Source organism: Hyperolius riggenbachi, chromosome 7 (genome assembly GCF_040937935.1).
Source record: "Hyperolius riggenbachi isolate aHypRig1 chromosome 7, aHypRig1.pri, whole genome shotgun sequence".
NCBI classification, from domain to species: domain Eukaryota; kingdom Metazoa; phylum Chordata; class Amphibia; order Anura; family Hyperoliidae; genus Hyperolius; species Hyperolius riggenbachi.
Window position 1 is genome coordinate 175,839,278 of NC_090652.1, and position 27,667 is coordinate 175,866,944.

The following is a 27,667-nucleotide window of genomic DNA, read 5'->3' on the forward strand; positions in this document are numbered from 1 at the left end:
CCTGCTTTAAATTTCTCAATAACTTTATCCCTGACCTGTCTGGTGTGTTCTTTGGACTTCATGGTGTTGTTGCTCCCAAGATTCTCTTAGACAACCTCTGAGGCCGTCACAGAGCAGCTGTATTTGTACTGACATTAGATTACACACAGGTGCACTCTATTTAGTCATTACCACTCATCAGGCAATGTCTATGGGCAACTGACTGCACTCAGACCAAAGGGGGCTGAATAATTACGCACACCCCACTTTGCAGTTATTGATTTGTAAAAAATGTTTGGTATCATGTATGATTTTCGTTCCACTTCTCACGTGTACACCACTTTGTATTGGTCTTTCACGTGGAATTCCAATAAAATTCATTCATGTTTGTGGCAGTAATGTGACAAAATGTGGAAAACTTCAAGGGGGCCGAATACTTTTGCAAGCCACTGTATGTTTAATTTTTTTCCTCAATTATGAAAAAATGATTGGAACAATCAAACACACCTCATACAATCATTAGTAGAAATTGAAGAGAAATATCTGGCATTCAGGATAAGATTTAAATAGAAAAAAAAATCGGGAAATCTGATCAGATTTTTCAGTCGAATGAAAAAAAAAAAAAAAAAAGCTTTAGATTTTTTTGAGAGATACGATCGTTTTTATCGAATTACTGTAAAATCTGATCATTTTATTGTATCATGTGTGGCCACCTTTAGAGTATGAGCTGTAGTAGTAAGCTAGCTGTATTTGTGACTTGTGAGAGAGGTAGATTGTAGTTTGAGTGATAGATTGCAGTGTAGTGTGCTAGTACTGCAGAGCCAGTCAGGCCGCAGGCTTAGTGTCTGACAGTCTGACTAAAGTTTTTGACCCCAAAACAATGGAGCGAGAGCAGCAGCAATTTACTGACACTCCTAAAAGGAAGTGGAGTTATGGTGGTGTTGGTGGATCACGGCAAGTACGTGATCAGGTTGAGGGTGGCAGCAGCAGCAGGAAGCGTTCCCCCCTGGTCAGAAATGTCTTCCCTGTGTTCGCAGGAAAATTTTGACAGAGCAGGAGGCGCAGAGAGTTGTCGATTACTTAGACCAGGAATCCTCTACTCAGTCTGAGGAACTTCAAGCTAGTGGCAGCAGCACCAGTAGTGGCCGCCAGGTTCCTCCTGACCAGAACCGGATCGCAGCTGCTTCTCTTCACGAGGTTGTTTCCTCCCAATACTCTGCTCCGGAAGTACAGCACACCAACATCGCTGAGAGAGATGTGGAGAACGTTTGGGAGGAGGCATTGGAGGAGACCATGGGACCAAGCTCCCAAGAAGTGGTGGGTTCTGTGGTGACAGAAATGGCCACTGTGATTGCTTCATCCAGTGTAACCACCAGTCAATATCTGTCGACTACAGAGGTGTTTGGTGGCCAGGAGAGAGTCCAGAAGAAGAGTCACTCATTGAACTGGCTGATATTTTTGATGATGAGGCGACTGATCCAACGTAGTCGCCATCTGGGTTGGGCACTGGCAGGCGTGAGCAGCTTATAGAAACAGAGCAGACGGTTGGCCAACAGCAGCCTGCAAGTGATTTTCCGTCTGTCAGTAACCGCCAGCAGTCCAATGCTGAGGATCGAGGTGCTAAAACAGTTCGCACCACTGCTGGACGTGCACGCACGTCCCCTGCCTGGAATTATTTCACTGTTCTGGAAGAGGATGAATCCAGGGCAGTCTGTTCTGTGTGCCGTAAATCGGTGAGCAGAGGCAAATCGGGCAGCAGGTTCGGCACTTCAGGGCTGATAAGCCATCTGCGCGCCCACCACAGACGGGAGTTTGAACATGTGAAAAATTCCATAAAGATGGGTGGAGGAAAAGCAACAGCAACAGGCCACTCCTCTTTTTTTTCTACTCATCCTGTGACTTCTGTCCCTATCCAACCTGCTCAGTCCTATTGTTCAACTCCCTCTGTAAGCCTGACTGGTAGAGGACTCCACACCTCAGCAAGCACATAGTCATCACCCTTGGTGTCCTCTGAATCGCCAGTGTTCCAACGTCAGGCCTCTGTGCCAGAAATGTTGCAGGGGAAGCGGATGCTCCCTGTAAGTGATCCTTTTGTTGTCAAAAATAATGCGCTCCTGGCAAGGCTGTTGGGCCCACAGCTGCTGCCTTACCAGTTTGTGGACTGTGCCCCCTTCCACAGACTGATGACTAGTGTTGCTCCACAATGGCAGATCCCCAGCCGCCATTATTTTGCTAGGAACGCTATCCCTGCCCTTCACCATACATTGTGGAGTGTGTTGAACGGTCTTTGGATCACGCCGTCGATGGAAAGGTGCACTTCACCATGGATGGCTGGAGCAGCAGGCATGAGCAGGGAAAGTATCTGACTTTTACCGCCCATTGGGTCACCCTCCATGGTGCTGCTGAGGAGGGTGCAAGATCTGGGGCATCTCAGCTGGTGGTGCCGCCACGTGGGTTGAAGGGGAGGCCTGTTCCATTTCTCTCTGCTACCCATTCTGTTCAGGGCCAGTCTGCCGTTGCTGACCCTCCCAGCAAGTGGCGACCGCTCCTACACTGGTCTGCAGCACCATCGATGCCAAGCAGTGTTGAAAATGGAATCCATGGAGAACAGGCAAACCGGATCTGTAATCCTTGCAGCCTTACAGGGTCAGATTCGGCAGTGGCTGACCCCCCGAAAACTGGACACAGGTGTAGTGGTGTCCGATAATGGTACCAAAATGCTGGCCGCCATTTCGGAAGGTGGCTATACCCACTTACCTTGCTTGGCCCACGTCTTCAACCTTGTAGTCCAGAAATTTTTAAATACTTTTGACGGGTTGAAGGACGCTGTGGCCTCAGCACGAAAGGTATCAGCCCACATCCGTCGCTCCGCAACTTCCACCGCAGCCATGAAACTGCCGCAGCGCCGCCATAGCCTGCCGCAGCACAGTCTTATTTCAGAGGCTGTGGGAGCAGCGCATGGCGGTCAGGCTATACCTGTCTGAGACATCTTCCACCAGAACAGGGCCACTGGACTACATCACTGGGGACCAGTTGCAGCTGATTGGACAGGTGTGCAAAGTATTGGAGCGGTTTCAGCAGGCAACAAAAGTGGTCAGTGACGAGCACTGCAGCATATCGGAGGTGCTCCCTCTTGTCTTCACAATGGAAAAGGCTCTTGACAAACTGGTCAAACAGGGGGAGGAAGCCCTACTGAACAGTGGCCAGTCAAGTGAATGTGTGAGTGGGCATGCTCCAGTCCTGGATGAGGAGGCAGAGCTTGCAGAAGAGCCCATTGTCCGGGGGTGGGAAGAAGATTTTGACGTGGAGCTGGAGCATGACAACAACAGTTCTGACAGCCAGGAAGAGGCGATTCATGGCAGACATCTCTTCCCCATGTCAAAATATAAGGGAAGACACAGAGAGCCCAGTACTGTAAATCGGGTATGGAAGGTAAGTATAGGTAGGTTATACTCACAAACAAGGGTTACCGTCCAGGTAACCACTATGAAGGCAGGTGAGGAGATTAGACCTGTCCCCACTCACGATTAAGAAGTCGCTCTCTGTAGATCAGGAAAAAGGAATTATTCCCCTCCACCAGGGGTGGAAACAACTGCAAAAGTGGTACAGAGGCGCCAACAGGGTAAAAACAATATTTCTTTAAAATGGATAAAATGAAGTAGGTAGCGGTGGACTTACCCCTCCAAAACAGACACAAAAAATTGCTGTTTTAAGCAAAAATCAGTTTATTTACATACTCAAAACAAGGTGCCACGCGTTTCACGGGTATATCCCACTTCCTCAGGCAATAAATAGGAGCATATCACCAATGCGGTCCGGTACATAGCCTGGCGCCTCTTCCCCATGGTTGTACATATGATCCAGTGCCTCCGTAAAGACCCCCCGGATTAAAAAATTTAAATCAAGGCTCGACATTTGGGTGGCCACCATCTTAGATCCCCGGTGCAAGGGTAAAGTGTGCCGGTTCATACCCCCTTCCCAAGCAGATGCCAGGATGAGCCAGATCCGGGATGCCCTTCTTTGTTGGGTAGAAGATGCATTTCCTGCACCTGTATCCCGGGCCCAAGCTACCAAGCCTCGTCATCCTCAATCTCAGCAAACGTCTGGTGGTCCCACTCCCAGCAGCACCAACATTACCCAATCTGTGAACCTGTTGAGTATGCTGAAGGCATTTTACCAGCCAATGCAAGAAACTCCTAGCACCACCAGCGGACAAAGTGGTCACTGCAAGCGGCTGGCCTGTATGGTGAATGATTACTTGGGGTCGGCCAGTGCTCCACACTATACAATACAATAACATTTGTAAAGCACTTTTCTCCCATAGGACTCAAAGCGCAGACTATATGGAGAGTAACGATGACCCCATGGAGTATTGGACCAAACAACTGGATGCCTGGCCTGAACTCGCTCAGTATGCACTGGAGGTCCTTGCATGCCCCGCCAGCAGTGTTCTTTCTGAGCGAGTATTTAGCGCTGCAGGTGGGGTGGTCACCGACCAACGGACCCGTCTGTCCACAGACAATGTGGACATGCTAACCTTCATAAAAATGAACGAGTCATGGATAAGTGACAAATGCAAGGCCCCTCTCACTGATTTATAAGATGACTATTATACTGACTACAATAATTGGCCTACGACAACTCCTGCTACTCACAATTTTTGTATGACTGCCGTGGAACCAGTAGGTCCCATGGCCTACGACAACTCCTGCTACTCACAATTTTTTGTATGGCTGCCGTGGAACCAGTAGGTCCCATGGCCTACGACAACTCCTGCTACTCACAATTTTTGTATGGCTGCCGTGGAACCAGTAGGTCCCATGGCCTACGACAACTCCTGCAGCTCCAAACCAAACTTATAATGACCGCCGTGGAACCACCGCTCGGTCCCCTGGCTTATGCGAGTCGCGACAACTCCTGTGGTGCAAAATAAAAAATTTCCGGTGGAACAGCCAGTAAGTAGGTCTCATGGCCTACGCTTGGCAAAGGCGAGGTTTCCATTGCAATACCTTTATTTTTACAGGCGGAACGCGGAATTCCGAATGCAATGGCGACGGAATTTGGTTCTGGTGGAATTCCGGCAGAACTAAAATTACACTTTCCGATCATCCCTAACTATGGGCGCAAAATCTTTAATCTTCGACTATCACATGCAATGCGAGTGGTAGAGAATGCCTTTGGGATCGTTTTCGATCGGTTTCGTGTTTTGCACCCTGCCATAAATATGAGGATGGACAAGGTGGACATTATTGTGTAGGTGTGCTGCATGTTACACAACTTCCTAAGGAAGGAGCAAGGTGGTGTGTATCTACCTGTCAACAGTGTGGATACAGTGGATCCAGCCACAGGACGATTGATACCTGGTGATTGGCGTTTGAACTCAAGTACATTTCCCTCACTGCGGGCCATGGTGGGGCACAATGTAGCAAGTAATGCCCGCCAAAACCGGGAACAAGACCTGACTTACTTTAATGGGGCTGTTGATTGGCAGCATAACAGAATCGTTTAGCCTTTAGTCATTTTTCAAGATTGGTTTCCCATTGCCCTATACTGTATGAGGGGGTGTGTGTTACTTTACAATGTGTTCATGTCATAACATGTAAATAAATGGTAGCAATTCATCTTCTGTTGCTTTAAACTAGGAGGTGCATGTAATTCCTTGTGTTAATCTCCAGCTGTCACTGCCTCCCAATCAGATCCAGGCCTTGCTCTGGCGGAAAATAGTGAATGCTCATGATCGGCGAGTTACGTCAGAGAAATGCCTGAAGCTGATTAGTAAAAAGTGCCTCTCACGGGTTGGTGGAGGGGTACTTATAGGCGGAGCGTATCCACTTGACATGGGGCTTGATTCACTAAGACAAATGGCATGCATTATCAGAGTATAGCATGCCTTATCATGCTATACTCTGATAAGGCACATTAACTCTGATAAGGCATGCTAGACTCTGCACTTCTAAATAGCACATCTTAGTAAATAGCACAGTTTAGTGAATCAACCCCATAGTTAGCAGTGATAGCTACTCCATATGTTACAGTTTTTTTTATAATAATACCTCATGACGGACGTAGCATCGTAAGCGCCATACCGCCAGGAGGCTTACGGCAACCCTATAGGGGACATAACTTGATAATAAAACTCCTACCCTGCTGATTACCTTTCTTTGCGTGAGAATAATGCCGACAGGTGAGGTGACATAAAAGTAAACCATCCATTACATAATAGCGATTGCTAAGAGAACAGTGCGCATGGCATGGGAGCGATGAGGTTTTTTTTTTTTGGAGTGGTGGGAATCCACAGGTATGTACCTTTGGCTTCCCGCCACTCCAAAGAAACCCCTCATCGCTCCCATGCCACGCTCACTGTTCTCTTTAGTTAGTCACGGGCATTCGACCCGAAGTTAAGTGCACTCCTTGCGTACCTCTCCAGAGATAAGCAAGGAGCTTACTTCACGTGTGTAGACTGGACATGACATGATGCAGAGTGCTTAGGGCTGTGGAGTGTGAGCAATGACGGCGCTCTGTCCTGCTCACATACATCTTGTGCAGGCATCATTCATTGTGTATCTACATGGGTGCATACATTCCAATAATGTTCTTATTCAATTGGATTTAATAAAACATAACAGGTATAGTAAAAACACAATTTTATTGTTCAACTATGTCATACCCAAAAAAACCACAACAAATCACAGTGTCGTGTAGTGTAGTGTAGGCCAACTTGGTCTGAAGGAGGGGGGGTTCCCTTTTTTGGGAAGTACTGTTGCCATGGGTATATTGTGTGAATGGGGGCCTAGTAAAGTTGACACAAGCCTCTGTGGCATTGGCTTGCTGCTGAAGCTGGTAGGGGCTTGGGCTGTCAGGGTAATGGTTTGTGTTTAAGGGGAGAAATTGGATGGGGGTGGGTTTGGGAATAGGAAACATTAGCTTACTATTTCTGGGGGTCCCTGCCCCTGTGGGCCGTGGGTAGGTAAGCATGCCAAAGTATGCTTCAACCATGGTTTGTTGTATATGCAATTTGGCAATGAAAGCCTGTTCTTGGCTCACATTGCCCAATTGTTGCCCAATGCCCAATGATTTTGATCTTCCTCTTCCTCCTCCTCCTGGTCCTCAACGGTTTCATTACTCATCAAGTTGATAGCACGTTGCAGTGCATTTTCTTTCTCTTTGTCTTCCTCGTCACCTTTGTCTTTCGTGATGCTTGCCTGTAGCTTTTCACCTTTGCTCTATTTTTAATTGGGGTGCTAGTCTGGGCTGGTGCTCATCATTCGGGGTGTCTGATGAAGCCTGTGAAGACTGGGTACAGAGGGAAGGCATAAATGCAAGAATCCTTAACTTAAATATGTCAGTGGTGTTCCTTAAAGAACTCGCTACTTGTACATAAAACACACCCATCCAACATGCAACATGGGCATCAATGGTCTGAGCAAGGGTACCAAATTAATGCAATGATTTCAAATTGCACACACAAAAAAAAAAAAAATGCACAGCTTGTACTTACACATTCCAGACAGCTTAGAGAATTCATAACATCTGCACTTGGACTTCACTGTAAACTGTCGCTAACGACAAATTCTAACAGATTTATTTGTACTCACCTGGGCCCTCTATCAGGCCGCTGCTGCTTTTCCGTGCCCTCGACGTCACTCCTGGCCCTCCCCTGGGCCCCCCGTGGAGGAGCAGGAGTGGCGTTGAGGGCATGGTAAAGCTTCAGGGGGCTGCTACAATGCACAGTTGACCTTTGGGACACTAGGACCTCAGCTCGCCACAAGAAGGAACAGGGAAGCATATAAACAAGGGCCCTCCCAAACACTCATCTAATAATGAATAAAGAAATCTGTACATTTTGAACTAGTGCTATCCTGATGGCAGACCTATTGTTTCATAAACATTGGTATGGGCTGCATAACAACATAACATGTTCTGTGGTATAATAACAATTCTTTATTACCTGCGCATCACACTCTGTTACCCCTTCCGCTGTAGAACAGTCCTCCGTTGACTCCTCTTCATCTCTCGTTCGTCCAGTTGGTCTGCTGTGAATTCCAGCAAATTAAAGTACCACAGTTTAGGTAAGTGCACATCGGCTGCCCCGGAACCAGATTTCTTTGACTTTTCCACACGTCTCAAATCCCTCTGGTAAACGCTGCGTAGGTTGTTGTTTTTTTTTAGTTATCATAGCGACATCTGGATTGGCTAGGGTTCCTCTCATTTTGCACAGTTCCACTAATTCTTCCTTTGCAGCTCTTTTCATGAGTTTATTGTGGTATTCATTTGATTTGACCTTCCACAGACAGGTATGTTTTCTGTACATCTCAATGAACTCTGGCAAGTACTCAGCGCTATAGAAATCCATAACTACAGATAACAAAGAGAACACAATTGCTCAGTACACACAAGACACTGTAGCAGCATGTTAATACACAATGTGGTGTGATCACCATGGGTGCACTATATTGTATAAAATTGTCCCATGCTATTGAGCCCACAGCATAGTTATTACCTACGAATGGAACGTTCGTTCTCCAGCGACAGAAGGTTCTTCAGCAAGAAGTGTCGTCCAGGAAAGTCTTCGTCTGAATGCCGCGCAATTGCTCCATGCTCTCAATATAAAGCACATACGCAATTCACTTTTTCTCCTGAGATTTCTCCTAGGTGATATTTTCACAATTTGTCATAAAATGCTATTTAAGCCACCAGCATGCAAGAAAATACTCTAAATACATTTATTAGTACTTTTTCACCAACTTTTGGGTAGTTTTTCATTCAGAAAATGCTGTAACGTAGGTTTAAAGAGAAGATAAAAATTATCTCTTAGGAAAAAGTGAATTGCATATGGGCCAAGGTGTCTAATGTAACACATAGCGAGCTGAGACTTGAAAATTGCTTCTGTCAATAAAGATTGATTAATGCAAAGGATGAAGTTTAAGTACAGGTGTTGAGCACACAGGACGTGTTACATTTGGAAGATAAATCAAGTTTTTTAAACACTTGGTAATAAATATATTCCTTTCTTGAAATAGAATAACTTGACATGTAGACCCTTATGAATAAAAAGAAACTGTGGGCGACCCGGAACTATGGGCCGTGGTTCCGATAATTGCGACGGAAGTACGTCATAAATAAGGATACCGCGTTATCGCAGATCAGACACCCACGGGAGACTACAATGGTCGCCGAACGTGGGGATCGCATTGGACGGTCGCGGACTCGTCGCGCATCACCCATGCGCACAAGGGAGATGGTGGATATGGTGGAAATTTTAGAGGATAGCAACTATGATTTTCGACTTGGCATCTACCCCCACCCCAATGTGCGCAAGCACCAAATTATGCAGAGGGTCATCACCACCCTCAGGCAGATCCACCGCACACGCAGGAGCAAGTCTCAACTGCGCAAAAGGTGGTCTGACCTGAAACATACGGAGTACGAGAGGCTTGAGAAGATCCGGCACAAGATTGACTGGCGCTGTAAGTGACATTCAAGTGACATTTGAAATGGTCATCCACAATCATGAAAGTAGGCCTCCCGCCCCCCCCCACACATTATATATATATATATATATATATATATATATATATATATATATATATATAGTGCCATTTATTTTTATTTATATTTTCCAAAAAGGCAGAGCGCTGAGCAAGGAGTGGACTTGGACGCTACCCACCAACGTTGCCGGCCTCAACCCACCGCCCAAGGTAAACGTTGTGCGTGCGTGCGTGTCTGAGTGTGAGTGACATTGTGCGCATGCGTGAGTGTGTGTGAGTGAGTGAGTGAATGTGAGTTTATGTCTCTTGCCAAACTAAAGCATGCAATTCCTTTTCTTTTTGCTTTGTTGTTTAGATTCCCCATTGCAATCAGTATGTGTGCAGCGGATGGAGGAGGACGACGGAGAACAGAGGGACGACAAATCTCGAACATTCAAGCGACAATGTCGTGTGTGTGTGTGTGTGTGTGTGTGTACCTGACTGTGTGAGTGAGTGTGTGTGAGTTCTTGGTTGTGTATGGTTAACTGATTGTGTAATGTTGGTTTTTGTTGTTGGTAATTAGAGCGTATGGAGCACGGCGAGGGCAACTCTGTGGAGGAGGAGCAGCCAGAGTCTGCAGATAGCCCAGGTAGGCATTAAAATCAAATGTTTTGCGTGTGTGAGTGCGACACGCAGTGTGACAGTTTCCTTGTGGCCGCTTGCAAATGTACTGTCCAGGACAGAGTGGGTGAGTCACACAACACCAGGTGTTGCTTAGGTTTTCTTTCCATTGCCTTGGTTTAAAGGACAGCTTTCACTCCAGGATGGCTGTAATTGAAGTCCCAAATCGGTAATATATACCGGCGCTGTAATGTTATGTCCCAAAAATTGTCTTGAATGGATGCAGCAGTTCCTTCTCGATTATTGAAAGGGACTACAGTTTTGGAAATGTTATATATTTGTTTTAATCTATATCTTTAGATTCACTTATAGAGCTGACCAGGGACGTAGAGAACGCCCCAGATGACGAGGGAGACAATACAGACACTGATGAACTCAGTAAGGCCCCGTTCACACTTGCGGTTTTGCGAAAACCGCACCGGATGTCCGGACCGCACCGGAGCCGGATCGGACCTGAACCGTACGGTTCCTGTCCGGATCCGGTCCGGTTGCATACGGTTTCCGTGCGGTATGAACACGGTTGCGGTCCGGATCCGGATTCTTAAAGAGATAAAAACCTGTATAAATACCTGGGGTTCTGGGAGGTCAGCAGAAGCTCTGGGGTCATTGTTGGAGACAGCTGGACGTGTGGAGACCATCCTTGGATACAGAGACAGCAGTTGGGACCATGGATCCAGTCATTTTTTACGCTTATTACCTGGGAATTCTCTCCTTCCTGTTGTTTACCTACTACTATGTGGGGAGAAGGCGTGCTCCTCGCAGGAGATGGTGGGTGCACCCTCTACTAGCCAGGAGGCAGAGGAAGGGAGAGTTCCAGGCCCTCTACCGGGACCTCAGACGACACCCACAGAAGTTCTACAGCTACACTCGGATGTCTATTCCCCTGTAAGTATATAGGCCTAAATACACCAACCCCCACCATTCCTAAACACCCCACCCTCACCCCCACAACACTTCATCCCTGTATACCTAGCTAAACACACCACCCTGACCCCCACACCCCTGTATACCTAGCTATACAGTACACCCCCACCCTCCACAACACTCCCAAACCTCTGTAAACACACCTCCCCCATCCTCCACCCAACACCTTGTCCCACAACATACTTTACAGCTTCTTCCTTTCCATCTCCTGACAGGTTTGATACCCTTTTGGAGATGGTGAAGGATGACCTTAGGAAGAAGGATACCACGTTCAGGAGAGCAGTCACACCACAAGAACAACTACTCATCACACTGAGGTATGTAAAAACAAATTTTTTTATTGCAAAAACAACCACTTTCCAACATGGAAACATTCTTCCAACATGGAAGACAAAAAAATAACATATCTATGGTATAGCCCGGTCAGTTTTAAGGAACACCAACCACCAACTTTGTGCTGGAAGAGTTGCAGGGCATAGCTGCCCAAGTGTCTTTCGGGGACACCAGGCCCTAATAAATTGAAGTGCTTCAAAAACCTAACCACTGGCACAGGACTCTCTGAGCCATGGATGAAGGACACAGGTCAGTGAAAAGGCTAGGCCTCTCACCGACCAGTGTAGGTGTCCTTCATCCATGGTTTCAAGGGTCTTGTGCAAGTGGTTAGGAACAAGAACAAAGTGAGGAGCAAGAGGAACCGATGGCAGAGGTGCATGACTACAGGTGCAGTGCAACAGGCACAAGGTTGTGACCCAGGTAGTGTCTTTCGGGGACACCAGGCCCTAAAATTGAAGTGCTTTAAAAACCTAACCACTGGCACATGACCCTCTGAGCCATGGATGAAGGACACAGGTCAGTGAAAAGGCTAGGCCTCTCACCGACCAGTCAAGGTGTCCTTCATCCATGGTTTCAAGGGTCTTGTGCAAGTGATTAGGAACAAGAACAAAGTGAGGAGCAAGAGGAACCGATGGCAGAGGTGCATGACTACAGGTGCAGTGCAACAGGCACAAGGTTGTGACCCAGGTAGTGTCTTTCGGGGACACCAGGCCCTAAAATTGAAGTGCTTCAAAAACCTAACCACTGGCACATGACCCTCTGAGCCATGGATGAAGGACACAGGTCAGTGAAAAGGCTAGGCCTCTCACCGACCAGTGTAGGTGTCCTTCATCCATGGTTTCAAGGGTCTTGTGCAAGTGGTTAGGAACAAGAACAAAGTGAGGAGCAAGAGGAACCGATGGCAGAGGTGCATGACTACAGGTGCAGTGCAACAGGCACAAGGTTGTGACCCAGGTAGTGTCTTTCGGGGACACCAGGCCCTAAAATTGAAGTGCTTCAAAAACCTAACCACTGGCACATGACCCTCTGAGCCATGGATGAAGGACACAGGTCAGTGAAAAGGCTAGGCCTCTCACCGACCAGTCAAGGTGTCCTTCATCCATGGTTCAAAGGGTCTTGTGCAAGTGGTTAGGAACAAGAACAAAGTGAGGAGCAAGAGGAACCGATGGCAGAGGAGCAGGACTACAGGTGCAGTGCAACAGGCACAAGGTTGTGACCCAGGTAGTGTCTTTCGGGGACACCAGGCCCTAAAATTGAAGTGCTTCAAAAACCTAACCACTGGCACATGACCCTCTGAGCCATGGATGAAGGACACAGGTCAGTGAAAAGGCTAGGCCTCTCACCGACCAGTCAAGGTGTCCTTCATCCATGGCTCCAAGGGTCTTGTGCAAGTGATTAGGAACAAGAACAAAGTGAGGAGCAAGAGGAACCGATGGCAGAGGAGCAGGACTACAGGTAGTGTCTTTTGGGGACAAAAGGCCATAAATTATTAGTGCTTCAAAAACCTAACCACTGGCACATGACCCTCTGAGCCATGGATGAAGGACACAGGTCAGTGAAAAGGCTAGGCCTCTCACCGACCAGTCAAGGTGTCCTTCATCCATGGCTCCAAGGGTCTTGTGCAAGTGATTAGGAACAAGAACAAAGTGAGGAGCAAGAGGAACCGATGGCAGAGGAGCAGGACTACAGGTAGTGTCTTTTGGGGACAAAAGGCCATAAATTATTAGTGCTTCAAAAACCTAACCACTGGCACATGACCCTCTGAGCCATGGATGAAGGACACAGGTCAGTGAAAAGGCTAGGCCTCTCACCGACCAGTCAAGGTGTCCTTCATCCATGGCTCCAAGGGTCTTGTGCAAGTGATTAGGAACAAGAACAAAGTGAGGAGCAAGAGGAACCGATGGCAGAGGAGCAGGACTACAGGTAGTGTCTTTTGGGGACAAAAGGCCATAAATTATTAGTGCTTCAAAAACCTAACCACTGGCACATGACCCTCTGAGCCATGGATGAAGGACACAGGTCAGTGAAAAGGCTAGGCCTCTCACCGACCAGTCAAGGTGTCCTTCATCCATGGCTCCAAGGGTCTTGTGCAAGTGATTAGGAACAAGAACAAAGTGAGGAGCAAGAGGAACCGATGGCAGAGGAGCAGGACTACAGGTAGTGTCTTTTGGGGACAAAAGGCCATAAATTATTAGTGCTTCAAAAACCTAACCACTGGCACATGACCCTCTGAGCCATGGATGAAGGACACAGGTCAGTGAAAAGGCTAGGCCTCTCACCGACCAGTCAAGGTGTCCTTCATCCATGGCTCCAAGGGTCTTGTGCAAGTGATTAGGAACAAGAACAAAGTGAGGAGCAAGAGGAACCGATGGCAGAGGAGCAGGACTACAGGTAGTGTCTTTTGGGGACAAAAGGCCATAAATTATTAGTGCTTCAAAAACCTAACCACTGGCACATGACCCTCTGAGCCATGGATGAAGGACACAGGTCAGTGAAAAGGCTAGGCCTCTCACCGACCAGTCAAGGTGTCCTTCATCCATGGCTCCAAGGGTCTTGTGCAAGTGATTAGGAACAAGAACAAAGTGAGGAGCAAGAGGAGCCGATGGCAGAGGAGCAGGACTACAGGTAGTGTCTTTTGGGGACACCAGGCCCTAAATTATTAGTGCTTCTAAAACCTAACCACTGGCACAGTACCCTCTGAGCCATGGATGAAGGACACAGGTCAGTGAAAAGGCTAGGCCTCTCACCGACCAGTGAAGGTATCCTTCACCCATGGCTCCAAGGGTCTTGTGCAAGTGATTAGGAACAACAAAGTAAGGAACAAGAGGAATCAAAGGCACAGGTGCAGGACTACAGGTGCAGTGCAACAGGCACAAGGTTGTGACCCAGGTAGTGTCTTTCGGGGACACCAGGCCCTAAATTATTAGTGCTTCTAAAACCTAACCACTGGCACAGGACCCTCTGAGCCATGGATGAAGGACACAGGCCAGTGAAAAGGCTAGGCCTCTCACCGACCAGTGAAGGTGTCCTTCACCCATGGCTCCAAGGGTCTTGTGCAAGTGATTAGGAACAACAAAGTAAGGAACAAGAGGAATCAAAGGCACAGGTGCAGGACTACAGGTGCAGTGCAACAGGCACAAGGTTGTGACCCAGGTAGTGTCTTTCGGGGACACCAGGCCCTAAAGTTCAAGTCCAGCAAAACCAAAAGTTCCCTGACATGGTCATCTGAACACCTCTGAACCTTGGTTGAAGGAGATGGGGCAGTGAAAAGGTTGGGCTAAAAAGCCCTGTGATGGTATCCTTCCTCCGAGGATCGGAGGTATTCAGAGGAGCATGTCCAGGAACAATTTGACTTTTTTTTTCAAATTGTATCGGCACCACTACTAGAAAAGGTGGGAGTTGCTGCCTGGAAATCTGGACTCTCTTGGGTGCTGGTCGTGGATGAGCTGGACCCTGACAGCGGTGGCCCATATTGACTGCCTCTGTAGCCGGTGTACATCTGTGATGATTGCCAGGTGGGCACCGCTGTTGGTTGTGGGGGTCTAAAAATTGGTGGTTGCAATAATGGCGTGTCCATGTGCTGTTTGATCACCTCCAGCAAAGTGGAATGGCACGCCATCAAGTTTTGGGAAGGCACCTTTTCCAAATATGGTATTAGAGACATCACTGTGTGAAAACACGGGTGTGCCTGCAATTTCAGTAGTTCCTTGCTTTGTTGATGCATTTGCTGCATCATGTTCTGCAGCTGGCCCACCGACTGATGATGCTGCGCACGCAGTTGGTCGATTTCTCCTCTGTGCATCTCATGCATCATTTTAAGCTCGTCCCTGTAGTGCCCATGTACAGCGTCGAGCTCACATTGCAGTGAAGTGATGTGGGACTTGTACTGCTCCATGATATGGCCCCTGTCCTCATCTTGCAACTGCCGGGTTATGAGAGTTTGGTGGCTCTGAAGAATCCCGAGAAGTCCGGAGACAGCCCCGGACATCTCGGACTCTGTCTCTCTCCTTGTTGGGGGGAGGGTACCTCGACGCCTCACTGGTGTGGTGGTCCTCACTGGTGGTGTGGCAGCATCTTCCCGTCCTCTGGCCTGTGTCGGGGTTGCCCTGCGCGCTGGTTGTGCTGCAGTCTCTCGGTGCTCCTCACTTTGTTCTTGTTCCCCGGGAGCTTCCATAGCGGTCGATTGTGGAGGTGCAGCTTCATCCACACTCGGTCCTGCAACCTCAACATCCAAGCTCTCTTCTCCCAAGTCATCATCAAAGGAGAGAGCTGGGATAGCTAAGGACTCCCTCCTCCTACTCCTCTCCTCAGGGACATAGGTTACATCGGCGACGTCATCATCCACCAAGCTCTCCTCACTGCTGAACCGTGCCTCCTGGGTCGGTTCCTCTTGCTCCAAATTGTCTTCAGTCCTGTAGATAAAAACAATATTTATTGGTGTGCCAAACAGCAAGTGGCGTCAATTCACAGAGCTAGCAAACACTAGCAAACACTTTATCAACCGTTTCTACCAAACATTTGATAAAGCTTGTGAGAAAAGTTCGCTAGCCATGGGAATTGAGGCCAGTTTATAGCAATACATGGCCGAAGTCATGGTAGTTGTCTGCTAAAATGAGCTCTCAGTTCCTGCCCACAGTAGTGGTACTTACAGTCTAGGTTCCAGGCTTGCATTGATGAAAGACAATTGCTTGGCAAATTGGTAGTCTTTTTGTCGCTTTCCCCCGCCACTGCCACTTCGTTCGGCAAGTTTTTTCTTCCGTAGCCATTTCACGTATGCATCACGTATATTGCGCCACCTTGTCTTGAACCTTTCTCCTGTAACGACATGAAAAATTGATTTCGATTATTTCTCTTGTAGGTACATCGCAACTGGACAAACATATACATCGCTACATGTCACATTTCGTATTGGGAAGAGCACGGTGGCAGGCATCGTCGTGAGGACTTCGAGGATCCTTTGGACGCGACTGAGGGCCAGATACATGCCTGTGCCGGACACCACGAAATGGGAGGAGATCGCCCAGGGCTTCTGGACCGAGTGCAAGTTTCCTAATTGTGTTGGCGCACTGGATGGGAAACACATCCGGATTCAGAAACCCGTGGGGAGTGGCAGCCATTATTTCAACTATAAAAAATACTTCAGCATTGTTCTAATGGCAGTGGCAGATGCGGACTACAAGTTTGTGTACGTGGACGTGGGGTCGTACGGTAGTTCCAATGACTCTGGAATTTTCCAGCGTACGACCCTTTGCCGGCTGATGGAGGAAGGCAGACTGCGTCTCCCCCGTGACAGACCCTGGCCTGGGACAAGGGCACCGGCCTACCCCTATGTGTTTGTGGGGGACGAGGCCTTCGCCCTGTCCGACCATGTAATGCGTCCGTACCCAGACAGGGGACTTGATGCCAGCCAGCTACACTTCAATGCTCGGTTGAGCCGTGCAAGGAGAATGGTGGAGTGCACATTTGGGATCCTGGTGTCAAAGTGGAGGGTGTTCCACACGCCCATGCTGCTGAAACCGGGCAACGCAGTTGTCGTGGTGAAGGCAGCATGCATCCTCCACAACTTTGTGCGGCAGGAGGAAAGAGAGACTCCGGAACCCCCGAATGTGCTTCCACTAATGCCCCTGCGGAGGTATGCAACCAGGCCAAGGGTAGTGTCACTGCGGAACAGGGACCAACTGAGACTTTATTTTACCACACCACCAGGACGAGGGTGAATGTTTGGTTTTTAATATGTTTTGTTGAAATGTGTTTATTTTGGAGTTTCAAGTTTTTAAGTGATTTTAAATGTCTTAATTTTTTACAATAAATTGATGTTTAATAATTGGTCATTGTGTATGTTTTATGTGCACAGGTGGGGTACATCGCAGGTGGGTGGGAGACATCACAGGTGGGTGGGATACATCAAAGGTGGGTGGGATACAGCACAGGTGGGGTACATCACAGGTGGGGTACAGGTGGGTGGGATACAGCACAGGTGGGGTACAGGTGGGTGGGATACAACACAGGTGGGTGGGAGACATCACAGGTGGGTGGGATACATCACAGGTGGGTGGGATACATCACAGGTGGGGTACAGGTGGGTGGGATACATCACAGGTGGGGTACAGGTGGGTGGGAGACATCACAGGTGGGTGGGAGACATCACAGGTGGGGTACAGGTGGGTGGGATACAACACAGGTGGGTGGGAGACATCACAGGTGGGTGGGATACATCACAGGTGGGTGGGATACATCACAGGTGGGGTACAGGTGGGTGGGATACATCACAGGTGGGGTACAGGTGGGTGGGAGACATCACAGGTGGGTGGGAGACATCACAGGTGGGTGGGAGACATCACAGGTGGGGTACAGGTGGGTGGGATACATCACAGGTGGGTGGGAGACATCACAGGTGGGTGGGAGACATCACAGGTGGGGTACAGGTGGGTGGGATACAACACAGGTGGGTGGGAGACATCACAGGTGGGTGGGATACATCACAGGTGGGTGGGATACATCACAGGTGGGGTACAGGTGGGTGGGATACATCACAGGTGGGGTACAGGTGGGTGGGATACATCACAGGTGGGTGGGATACATCACAGGTGGGGTACAGGTGGGTGGGATACATCACAGGTGGGGTACAGGTGGGTGGGATACAGCACAGGTGGGGTACAGGTGGGTGGGAGACATCACAGGTGGGTGGGATACATCACAGGTGGGGTACAGGTGGGTGGGATACATCACAGGTGGGTGGGAGACATCACAGGTGGGTGGGAGACATCACAGGTGGGGTACAGGTGGGTGGGATACAACACAGGTGGGTGGGAGACATCACAGGTGGGTGGGATACATCACAGGTGGGGTACAGGTGGGTGGGATACATCACAGGTGGGGTACAGGTGGGTGGGATACATCACAGGTGGGTGGGATACATCACAGGTGGGGTACAGGTGGGTGGGATACATCACAGGTGGGGTACAGGTGGGTGGGAGACATCACAGGTGGGTGGGATACATCACAGGTGGGGTACAGGTGGGTGGGATACATCACAGGTGGGGTACAGGTGGGTGGGATACATCACAGGTGGGTGGGATACATCACAGGTGGGGTACAGGTGGGTGGGGAACAGGTGGGTGGGCCACGGGTGGGTGGGCAACACGTGGGTGACACAAATCCATAGCAAAAGTGGAATACATCACAAGCTAAACCACAAGCCCCCCCAAAAACTTCTAGTCAACATACCCTCTGTGCCTTGCTGTCTCTTGCTCAAGTGCTCAAAGTCCTCCACATACAGCTTGGCAATTTTTTTCCACAGGCCTCTGCATTTTTTGATGTTGCTGTGGTCCGCATCCCCCTTGTCCCACAGGGCTGGTACCTGCTGCACCTGTAGGATGAGGTCTTCTGATGTGTAGGGCCTCACCCCCTCGTTATCAGACATATCGTCAGACATGTTGCTGCCAAACAGCTCCAGCATGAAGTCACTGCTGCTCCACTCTGTGAACGCTGGTGCCATGTGGTCCCCATCCAAAATGGCCACCATACCATAGAGTCAGCATAGGAAGTGTGGTATAACATCCGGTTTTTATAGCCAGTGTGTTGTGCGCTCTCCGGTTCTCATTGGTTTCCATTGGCCGGATGCAACATTCCGGCTCCGGTCCGGATACGTCAGCCGGACCAGCCGGACCAAAAAATAGCGCATGTTGGAACGGACGCCGGAGTCCGGATCCGGTCCGGCTCCGGTCCGGACGAAACGGACGCATGTGAACGGTCGCATAGACTTTCATTGCTATGCCGTGCGTCCGTTTCGTCCGGTCCGCATGCGGTCCGGCTCCGGCACGGCGATTCCGGATAGCAACCGCTAATGTGAACCGGGCCTTAGTTAGTTTTGACACCTTGAGTTATGCTGTATACTGGACCCTGTCATTTTACACCCTCTGCATTGTCTCAAACATTGGTTTTCCCATGAAGTTATTGACCGCCCCACCCCCACCCCCCCACTTCAGCTCCAATCATCACCCTCCACAATCGTCATAAAAACAATCCCCTTTGCAATCCACCTGTCATGATGTTTAGTGGACAGCACACCTCCTTGTTTGAGTTAGCCAGTTAGCCACCATTGTTTTCTTTCTACTAGGTTTTTCCAGATCAGCGAGTACAAGAATTGATAGAGGCGTGCACTACATACGCTGACATGGAACAGCCTGAGGACGCAGTAGCGAAGGAAGAGGAAGCTTCTCAGCCTAACTCCGAAAGTGAGTATTATCAAAATACGCACGGGCAAACCCAGGGTTTTTAAGGGGGGGGGGGGGGATTACTGGCGAGTACACACAATGCAATTTCCGGTCAAACCAACCAACAACGGAATCGATCAGGAGCAGTTTGGATCAAGATAACGAGGACTGCTGTCATTAATAATGAAGGGGAAAGTGATGCGTGCACACAGCAGGGCACAGGGTTGTGCTCATACTTGATTCTGTTAAGTTCCCTAGAGCTGCTCCATGCTCTGTACACACACACTGCTGCTCCATGCACTGTACACACGCTGCTGCTACATCCAAAGTCAAGTATAGCAGGGAAGGAAAAGGGGAAGTGCTGTGAGCAGCAGGACGCCTGCAAATATTCTTGTGTTTCAAATTGTGCCTGTACCTAGACTATTCACCAGCTGGGGGGGGGGGATTCTAGGAAGCTGTAATCCCCCCCCCCCTGCGTTTGCCTATGCATTATACACCTCCCATGTCTATATACCTTCTATGCCCTCCCTTCACCACCCATGTCGCCCCAACAGCACCACCACCGTGCACTATGAAGCTGTATACTTATCCATTCAGTCTTCTAATCAGTGTTGTGTTCACAGGTACATTTACGATTCAACCTCCCCCCCCATTGGATGCCCATGAAACAGAGCATGAGGTACGCGAGGATGAGCCCTATGAAGTTTCAGCCAGGGATCCAGAGGAGGAAATGTTGGTCTGAAGAGTTCACAGTAAGTTTATACAATGTTTGCCAACATAGTTTCGAACCCACAATGTGTGATGGTTAGGTACAGAACCTTGCAACACTAACGCACGCATTCTCCATACACTTCAGCCCACAAACCCTGAAAGTATCAAACAGTCCTACAGAACATGCACTGTTCATCCAAATGTCTAATACAAAAACACACCATACAGCCAAGGCCACCTCCACGCACAATGAAGGAAATAGGCGCCCTGGTATCATAAAAGCATCTATAATCAGCTTAAAAACGAATATATATAATATATATATATATATATATATATATATATATATATATATATATATATATATATATATATATATATATATATATATATATATACACATACCTCAATGACGAAATCTATGCAATTTATACAAAAGATTTTTATTTAGCACAAGCAATGCATTTCACGGGTCTCAGCCCGCTTCATCAGGCCAATAGCAGTGCCTACAATAGCAACAAGGTCTCCTCATTATCATACAGTAAAAAATCCTATTAGCATAATCATAAACATTGTTTATCATATCAGTTCAGGTATATGACCTGTTTATGGATGTATCTTTACGCTTACACATATATAGATGGATATGGTTCTCTAATTAGGTATCTGATATTCTATTTTACTGTCATTTAGTGTCGAGTTATATACATATATGGATATGCTGGAGTGGCGGCTAAATACATTCACATTTAGTATAGGAGAATAATTAATAATGATATTGGTTATCAAATAATAGCAGAGTTGCAAAATATTGTTGTAGTTTATAGCATCATAATATATATATATATATATATATATATATATATATATATATATATATACATACATTTTAAATCCATAAATATACATATACATGGTCATTAAGACTTGGCCAGCTATTGTGCATATACACATACATTTATAGATAACAGCACTCGCTGTTTCTTAAAAATAGACTGGTCACTAACATAATAAAAGAATTCTATAACATTCATGGTACTAAGTTATATGGAGTAGGGGGAGCGATATGTGGTCTAATCACATGTGGGGATTCAAGAATATAAGGTGGGCAGCAGGGGGAGCATTTTGTGATCTAAAGATATATAAATCAATGGACTTACCAAATAGAAAAAAATCCTTTAGCATAGGGAGCCTCTGTGAGGGGCTCTGCGGAACTGCAATAAATAGCTTCTGTAATCTCCCCAGCGGCCGCTGAACAGAGCGCTCGCCTGGAGGAGGTGGGCGTGACCAGAAGCTTTGCGATTACGTCATCGCGTACTAGGACGCCCGCCGGAGCCATTTTTGTTTTGATCATTCCATAGAGATGTGCTGTAGGATGCCAGCACTAGATAGTTTGATGGGAAAAGAACAATTACAGTTAGGTAAAAAGACACTAGATGGCAGCATTAGCGATGTATTCAATATGACCTGTGTAGGAAATTTACAAAGTTTACATGCTGAATATTTTTACTTAACAGTATGCACAGGGGTGTCTGCGGGCCTCAGGCAATGGTAATATCACGGGGAGTTCCTATGGCAAGAAGGGTCACCAATCCTCCTCAAATCCAGTCAATCCATACAATCTCCATAAGGAACTCGACCCTCTGCGGATTCTTATCCAACGATGATATTTATTGAAGTGTTACAGCAAGTATACACAGCATGTCACTACCAGCACAACGTTTCGGGCAAGGTGCCCTTTCTCAAGTGCTCGAAGTTCCTCACAGGAATAACACATTTATACACTCATCATACCTGACCACACCTTGTATAAGGGGGTGGAGCTCATACCTATTGCATTTAACCCTACGTCTCCATTTTATGAACAGCTACTTCTATAGGAAACACCTGAGGCTGAAGTCCTCATTTAAGCCCCCTGGCGACTGCGTCCCCAGCCTATCTATCCACCAGGCCTCCCTCCTTAACAGTTCCCTAACATGATCTCTACCAACATGTCTAGGGACCACCTCCAGGACCTGCCAGCGCAATTGACTCACACTGTGGCCCTGCTCAAAAAAATGCCTAGCAAGTGGTGGATCCTTTCTAGGATCCTCTTGCTCACCCCCTGTGACCTTTTTTGGTTTTTTAATGCTACTTTTGTGCTCATTTATTCTGGTCTTGATATCCCTCGTGGTCTGTCCCACATAGGCCAGACCACAGGGACACTTGATGAAATAAACAACACCTTTTGTGTCACAGGTGGCATAATCCCTCAGCGATATACCCTCACCTGACCGAGGATGATGGACCTTAGGCCCTTTAATTATGTTATTACAGTGTTGACAATGTAAGCAAGGGAAAGTACCCTTTTTAGGGGTACCCAAAAACATTTGTTTCCCCCCCTCCGGTCTACCAATGTCGGCCCGAACGAGATGATCCCTTAGGGACTTGCCCTTCCTATACACAAATCTGGGGGTGGCCTTGCAGACCGACAACAACTGGGGATCCGCAGTAACCATGGGCCAAAACCTGACTATCATATCCCTTAAAATGGTGGATTCACGGCAGTAAGTAGTAATAAAATTCAATTCTCCCCTCTCACCATCATTTATCTTTTCCTTATAAGTTCTCAGTGTTTCTCTTCCCATCCTCCCCACCTCACTGGCCAGTTCCTCACATTTCTTGCGATTGTAACCCCGTTTTACAAAATCATTAGTGAGGAGCTGCGATTGTCTGCGATAAAGCTCATCAGACGAAGTGATTCTTCTCACCCTGATGTATTGACTCTTAGGAAGTCCATCAATGAGGGGCTTCGGGTGACAGCTTGTGGCCAATAAAAAGCCATTTTTATCTGTCTCCTTTCTATACACATCAGTTTCAAAGCTACCATTCCTTACCCTGACCTCCACATCCAGGAAATGCAAAACCTCTTTATCATATTCCATCTTAAATTTCAAAGTTTCATGTACACTATTGAGCTCCTCGAAGAACAACAGCAGCTCCTCCTCTGAACCTGTCCATCCAAAAAATAAATCATCAATAAATCTGCAGAACCCCCTGATGTTCCCATGGTGGCCCCCATTCAAAATAAATGTGTTTTCAAAATCTAGCATGACAATATTTTTACTTCTCTTTAACAAGTGATATTAATAAATTGCAATGACTTACTGGAACAAGTACTAAAATTATTCTTTATATTTGTTAGTATTAATGGTAAATACTAATTTTTTTTAAGAAGTTTTAATTATTATTATTATTATAAACAAGAAGTTTTGTGCTATGTAATTGATTTCTAGTAGAATATCACCAGTCACTTATAGGTTTATTAGGGGGAATTTATATATCTATATCTCTATTAAGTAACAATATTTTGGGAATTTTTGCATTGTCAGGTCATATACCTGAACTGATACGATATGATAAATAATGTTTATGATTATGCTAATAGGATTTTTTACTGTATGATGATAATGAGGAGACCTTGTTGCTATTGTAGGCATCGCTATTGGCCTGATGAAGCGGGCTGAGACCCGCGAAACGCTTTGCCTGTGCTAAATACAAATCTTTTGTATAAATTACAGAGATTTTGTCATTGAGGTAAGATACCTCATATTAATTATCGTTTTAAGCTGATTTTATGATACCAGAGCGCCTCTTCCCTTCATTGTGCTAAATTTACCCCTGTACAGACCCTGTCCAGGGGGTGGTGACATGCCACGAGTGGAGCCACCACTGGTGGAGTCCCAATTTCTTTTTTACTAAGAGAGCGACCATCACCCCGGTTCTGGCTAGGACCGCCCTGAGTGCAGTCGGGTTCATTCTCTCCACCTGCTTCCTGTGGTTGGTTGCCCCCAGCAACCTCCCCTTGTGAGTAGTGCCTTCTACTTTCCTACATTTATTGTGTTTTTGACGTATTGCACTACTGGGCTCCCGTTTCGTGTCTCCTGTGCCTTTTCCCACAGAGGTGCTGAACCACCCCTACTATGTCCACCTCAACGCAATTGAAACTAAATCAATGCAATCGTTAATGGTTTACATCCACCCAGAAAATAAAAGACACACACATATAGACACAGGCACCAACTGAACTTTGGGTTTTCCAACATGTCAACACGGAAGCAGAGTACATGCACACGGTTGGTTATCGAGGAGACAGTCATGATGGCCTGACCTTTGTCCACAGATTTCCTACCACAATGCACTTTGTTAACTTTGGATTTGGTTGTTGACAGGCAGATTCACTGGCCAAGTGTCAGACAGGACAACAGAGGCTGCACCTGGGCCAACTCGACAACAGTAAATAGATAGTGAGTTGCTATATTTTTCACTTTACTTCTGTTGAATTTATTGTGTTTATTATAGGAATGTGCCATTTTTTAACCTTGTAACTTTTGTAGCCCCTCAATGGTTCAAATTCTGATCACAATTAACCTTGCTCACCTATACATGTTTCAATCGAAAAGCATTTATTCACATACTTCTAAAACAATTGGCAACGCGTTTTGCAGGCACAATCCCGCTTCTTCAGGCAATAAACAATCAGGAGTAATACACTGAAAATGACAGATGAAAAGCACAAATCAGATATCTGTGTGTGTCGTAATGGTATTATATATGTGTGGTATTTAAGGACAGAAAAATACATAGGGGAATTCAGTTCTAAGTACATGTGCATGTAACTTATGTGTTAGGTGGTGAGTGATGATGTAGACTTATGATCAAAATAGGGGAGATACATACATAGATTTTATATAGGTAAGTCGAAAAACTCATTATATATATATATATATATATATATATATATATATATATATATATATATATATATATATATATATATATATATATATATATATATATATATATATATATATAGTACTTATCCGTTAGCCGGGCGCATCCGGCAGGTGGCGCTAATTACTATTCCCCCTCCAGGTCGCCATGGATAGTAGGGAAAGATGTAACTCTGGTGATTTGTTGCCACCTACAGGATGCGCCCAGCTAACGCATAAGATATATATATATATATATATATATATATATATATATATATATATATATATATATATATATATCAGCACGGTGGCGTAGTGGTTAGCTCTCTCGCCTTGCAGCGCTGGGTCCCTGGTTCGAATCCCAGCCAGGGCACTATCTGCAAAGAGTTTGTATGTTCTCTCCGTGTCTGCGTGGGTTTCCTCCGGGCACTCCGGTTTCCTCCCACATTCCAAAAACATACAGATAAGTTAATTGGCTCCATCTAAAAAAAATTGGCCCTAGACTACAGTACATACACTACATAATATAGACATATGGCAATGGTAGGGATTAGATTGTGAGCTCCTTTGAGGGACAGTTAGTGACAAGATAGATATATATATATATATATACTGTACAGCGCTGCGTAATATGTCGGCGCTATATAAATACTAAATAATAATGATAATAATAATAATATAGATATAGATGTATATATATATATATATATATATATATGAATACTACACGGCTGCAATATCTATATGAATCCAACGTGGCTAAAGTTAAACCTGTGTGTGCCCGGGAAATTGAGCTAAAAGCTGATTAGGAGTGGAATATATATGAGAGAGAGAGAGAGAGAGATAAAAGGGGGAGTGAGATGAGCGACAAGAATAATCAATGCAAAAGTTGTAAAAAAAAATAGGGGGTTCACATTTACCGAGCTTGGCACCTCTGTACTGGTCAGGTGGAAGAGCCCGCGTATAGGGGAGATAATTGGGTCATAGTTTGATAGGTGACGTATGGTGGGCCGGGCTAGTGAGGGAGGAGGTGTGGGAAGGGGTGGGTGAAGCGTCCAATGCAGTAGGGAGTGGGCGGGAGCGTCCTGTGGTGCGTGATGGGGGAGCGACATCGAAAGGAAGGAGCCGGAGAGGTGGGCGGTGCAGCAGAAAAGACACTCACGCCCCCTGCTTACGTATGCACGGGGGGGATTACTGACTCGCCTCCTATCACGTAGCCTGAGGGCACACGTGTGTGTGCACCTCCGATGCTGGAGCGGCCATGTTTATAAAGGGAAGAGGGGAGGTAGGGTGTAGTAATTGGCCATGCTAGTGAACTATTAAATCAATGTGGATCCGAAGCGTATATCTATGAATAATGGGCAAGCTCCTGTACACGGGATTGGATTTAAAAGAAAACTTTGTGTGGCAATTCAAACGAAAAGCTGATAATATGGTAATTAGAGGAGCATCGCTGACACCTACTGGTGTAGAAAGGCAAGTACAGGCAGGGTCTAGTAATGTAAATGGGCACTGAGCTGTGTAGCAGGATTGTTTCTGCCCTAACATGATTAATTATTGATTGTACCTGATTATTTAATCTAAAAACACGCACGCACACTCTCTCTCTCTCTCTCTCTCTCTCTCTCTCTCTCTCTCTCTCTCTCTCTCTCTCTCTCTCTCTCTCTCTCTCTCTCTCTCTCACTCATTGCATTAAGAGAAGTCATAAAACCTTACATAAAGATATACATAAAAGCACATAGAAATTAATAAAATCTTAATAATATCATCTATGCATATTATCCTATTGTATGCAGGATAGAAGAGACGTGCATTTATATGAAAACTATTGATCATGATGATAATAAATAAAAGAGGACGAGATAAAAAGAGAAAAAGGACTTTGACTGTAGTATGAAAAATTAGTAGATTTTCTCCAGCTGTTCGTTAAGACCATCTGGAGAAAGGGTTTTGAGTTTTGAGTATCTGTATCTAATACATCTCACCAGACTTCAAAAGCTCAAAATAAGTTGAACGGTTGTGTGGAATGGATTTGATGAATATGATACGAAAAAAGTCTGGATTGCTGTCGTGATGGGTGGTGAAGTGGCGTGACACGCTGTAGAGGGGGTACTTATTGAGTATGTTTCTTTTGTGTTGTCCAATTCTACTTCTTGCGAGTTGGGTGGTTCTGCCCACGTACTGAAGCTGACACGGGCATGAGATGACATAGATGATGTACTTTGAATCGCACGTTATACCGTTAACATCCCCACAGTAGAACAATAGCAGATCCGGCACAGGTTGCAGTAAACCAGTATTCTTTTATTCCAGCAGGTACATACAAAACAGTGGAAGTAAAGAGGTGGTAGGCCGACCACCTCTTTACTTCCACTGTTTTGTATGTACCTGCTGGAATAAAAGAATACTGGTTTACTGCAACCTGTGCCGGATCTGCTATTGTTCTACTGTGGGGATATTGAGCTTCTATGAAGTGTGAGCACGGTTGAATGGTTATCGGATTCCAGCTGCTGCTTCCAGTCGCTTGAGTGCCAGTCTCATCTCCTTTGCTTCTCCTTATTTGGAACTGACGTCTGACTTCAGAGCCTTGAGCACCAATGCA

The 27,667-nt window shown here is 46.5% G+C and overlaps 1 protein-coding gene across 7 annotated transcripts in view; it reads right to left on the minus strand.

Annotated features, from left to right (window-relative positions):
* The window catches only part of NAB1 (NGFI-A binding protein 1), a 317,129-nt gene that overhangs the window by 230,799 nt on the left and 58,663 nt on the right, over positions 1-27,667 (minus strand). The window contains exons 1-2 of one of the 7 annotated variants that reach the window (XM_068244920.1): positions 25,986-26,107; positions 7,928-8,334 (exon numbers count right to left, since the gene is read on the minus strand). The exons of 1 other annotated variant lie outside the window; for it this stretch is intronic. The gene's annotated coding sequence lies outside the window, so the exon portion shown is untranslated. Of the gene's footprint in view, positions 1-7,927; positions 8,335-24,730; positions 24,844-25,985; positions 26,108-27,667 lie in introns of those variants that run through there. 5 more of the 7 variants (XM_068244919.1, XM_068244918.1, XM_068244922.1 and 2 more) reach the window with 5 other exon arrangements.